Source organism: Chiloscyllium plagiosum, chromosome 11 (genome assembly GCF_004010195.1).
Source record: "Chiloscyllium plagiosum isolate BGI_BamShark_2017 chromosome 11, ASM401019v2, whole genome shotgun sequence".
In the NCBI taxonomy this organism is placed as follows: Eukaryota; Metazoa; Chordata; class Chondrichthyes; order Orectolobiformes; family Hemiscylliidae; genus Chiloscyllium; species Chiloscyllium plagiosum.
Genome location: NC_057720.1, coordinates 23,889,515 through 23,893,175, shown reverse-complemented (window position 1 = coordinate 23,893,175; position 3,661 = coordinate 23,889,515).

Genomic DNA, 3,661 nt, shown 5'->3' with positions numbered 1-3,661 from the left:
GCCCATCTGGTCAAGATCCTGTTGTAATCTGAGGTAACCCTCTTCGCTGTCCACTACACCTCCAATTTTGGTGTCATCTGCAAATTTACAAACTGTACCTCTTATGCTCGCATCCAAATAATTTATGTAAATGACAAAAAGTAGAGGACCCAGCACCGATCTTCTGGCACTCCACTGGTCACAGGCCTCCAGTCTGAAAAACAACCCTCCATCACCACCCTCTGTCTTCTACCTTTGAGCCAGTTCTGTATCCAAATGGCTAGTTCTCCCTGTATTCCATGAGATCTAACCTTGCTAATCAGTCTCCCATGGGGAGCCTTGTCGAACACCTTACTGAAGTCCATAAAGATCACATCTACTGCTCTGCCCTGATCAATCTTCTTTGTTACTTCATCAAAAAAGTCAATCAAGTTTACCAGTTAGGAAAAAATGGTATTTGTACTGAAGATCAGGTTTGGAAAAGGTAGGGGAGAGAAAATAGATGGAGACAGAGGCCAGAGAGAGAGCTATGAAAGGGGAAGGCAGTCAAAGGGATTATTGATAGTCAACCAGGTCAGAAGCGAAGCTGAATAAGTGATAATGACAGCTCAGATTAGACTCACAAAGTCATACAGCACAAAAAGAGGCCCTTCGATCTGACTCGTCCATGTCGACCAAATTACCCAAACTAAGCTAATCCCATTTGCCTGTGTTTGACCCATATCCCGCTAAACCTTTCCTAGTCATGTATCTATCCAAATGTCTTTTAAGACCTGCATCTACCACTTCCTCCAGCAGTTCATTCCACAAACCACCCTGTCAGTGAAACGTTGCCCCAGAGATCCCTTTTAAATCTTTCCCCCTGCCTTAAAATTATGCCGCGTACCTTTGAAATCCCCTAGACTAGGGAAAATATCTTTGCTCTTAACATATGACATCCAAATATTCCACAGACAGTGAGAGGATCACTAACCTGTGGTAAGTATGCTGACTGATGGAAGACACAACAACAACTTCCTGTCATAAAACAAAGAACGGCGAATGCTGGAGATCTGAAACAAAAACAGCATTCGTTGGAGAAACTCAGCAGATCTGGTGACATCTGTGGGGATAGAAACAGAGTTAATACTTCCAGTCCAGTGACTTCGACCAAGGTTCTTCTGGTATGGTCTAGCTATGAGACTCCAGATCTACTGCAATACAGTTGGCTTTCAATTGCCCTTTGAAATGGCCTAGCAAGCCACTCAGTTGTATCTACCACCACAAAATCTCAACAAAATACTTAACTGGACAGACAACCTGGCATTGACCTATGCACCAGAGAAGACAATGGTAAAAACAGCCCTGTAAAGTCTTATTTACTAACATCTAGGGCCAGCGCTGAAATTGGAAGAGCTAACTCGCAGAATAGTCCAGCAACAGCATGAAATAGTCACACTCATGGAATAATACTTTCCACACAATTTTCCAGACTTCACCATCACCACCTGTCCACCAATAGGACAGATCCAGCAGAGGTGGTGGACAGTGGTATACAGATAGGAAGAAGTTGCTGTGGGAGTCCTCAACATTAATTTTAGACCCCATGAAATGTCATGGCTTCAGGTTAAATATGGGTAAGGAAACGTCCTGCTGATTATCACAGTAAGGATGGCAAGCGTAACCCACCCATACCCCTACATTTACCCCTTACTTAACACTATGGGCAATTTAGCATAGCCAATTCACCTGACCTGCACATCTTTGGACTGTGGGAGGAAACTGGAGCACCCAGGGGAAACCCACGCAGACACGGGGAGAACGTGCAAATTCCACACAGTCAGTCGCTTGAGGCGGGAATTGAACCCGGGTCTCTGGCGCTGTGAGGCAGCAGAGCTAACCACTGATGAATCAGTGCTCCACCATATTGACAACACTTGGAGGAAGCAGTAAGGATGGCAAGAGTGCAAAATGTACCCTGGGGGATTTTAATGTCCACCACAAAGAGTGATTCAACAGCAGCACTACTGATTGACCTGGTCAGGTCCTAAAGGACATAACTGCTAGACTGGGTCTGCAGAAGATAGTGAGGGAACACATAAGAGGGAAAAACATACTTGACCTCATCCTTATTAATCTTCCATCTGCAGATGCATCTGTCCATGACAGTATTGGTAAGAGTGACCACTGCACAGTCTTTGTGGAGATGAAGTCACTCCTTCACATTGAGAATAACCTCCATCGTGTTGTGTGGCACTATCACCGTTCTAAATGGGACAGACTTTGAACAAATCAGGCGTGAGGGGCTGTGACCCATCAACAGCAGCAGGACTGTACTCCAGCACAACCTGCAACCTCATGGCCCAGCATATTCCCCCACTCAACCATTACCATTAAGCCAGGGGATCAACCTTGGTTCCATAGAGAGTTCAGGAGAACATGCCAGAAATAGCACCACACATACCTGAAAATGTGGTGTCAACCTGGTGAAGCCACCAGACAGGACTACTTGATGCCAACTGATTAAGCAGCACATTATAGATAGAGTTAATCCCAAAACCAACAGATCACATCTAAGCTCTGTCCTGCAGAGATCACATCCTGTTATGAACTGTGATGGACAATTAAGCAATTCAGTGGAAGAGGAGGCCCCACAAATATCCCTGTGCTCAATAATGAAAAAGTCCAGCACATCAGTGCAAAAAATAAGCTTTTGCAGCAATCTTCAGCTGGAAGTGCTGAGTAGATGATCCAACTTGGTCTGCTCCATGATTCTTCAGCATCACAGATACCAGTCTTCAGTCAATTCAATTCATTCCACATGATATCAAGAAACTGTTGGAGGCACTAGATACTGTCAAGGCTATGGACCCTGACAACATTCCAGCAGTAGTACGGAAGACTTGTACTCTTGAACTTGCTGCTCCCCTAGCCAGGCTCTTGTAGCACAGGTAAAACACTGGCACCTACCCGACAAAATTATCTAGATATGTCCTGTTCACAAAAAGCAACAGAAATCCAACCCAGCCAATTTCTGCCCCAACAGTCTATTCCCAATCATCAGTAAAGTGATGGAAGGTGTTATGAACAGTGCAATCAGGCAGAACCTCTCAGTAGTAACCTACATAGCAACATCTAGTTTGGGTTGTGCCAGGGCCACTCCACTTCTGACCTCATTACATCTTTGAGGCATAAAGTCCTTGCCTTTCCAAATACATGTACATCCTGTCCCTCAGGATTCCCTCCAACAACTTGCCCACCACTGACATCAGGCTGACTGGTCTATAATTCCCTGGTGTGTCCTTACCACCCTTCTTAAATAGTGGCACCACGTTAGCCAACCTCCAGTCTTCCAGCACCTCACCTATGACTATCAATGATACAAATATCTCAGCAAAAGGCCCAGCAATCACTTCACTAGCTTCCCACAGAGTTCTAGGGTACACCTGATCAGGTCTTGGGGATTTACCCACTTTTATCCGTTTCAAGACATCCAGCACTTGCTCCTCTGTAATATGGACATTTTGCAAGATGTCACCATCTATTTCCCTACAGTCTATATCTTCCATATCCTTTTTCACAGTAAATACTGATGCAAAATACTCATTTAGTATCTCCCCCATTTTCTGCAGCTCCACACAAAGGCTGCTTTGCTGACTTTGAGAGGCCCTATTCTCTCCCTAGTTACCCTTTTGTCCTTAAT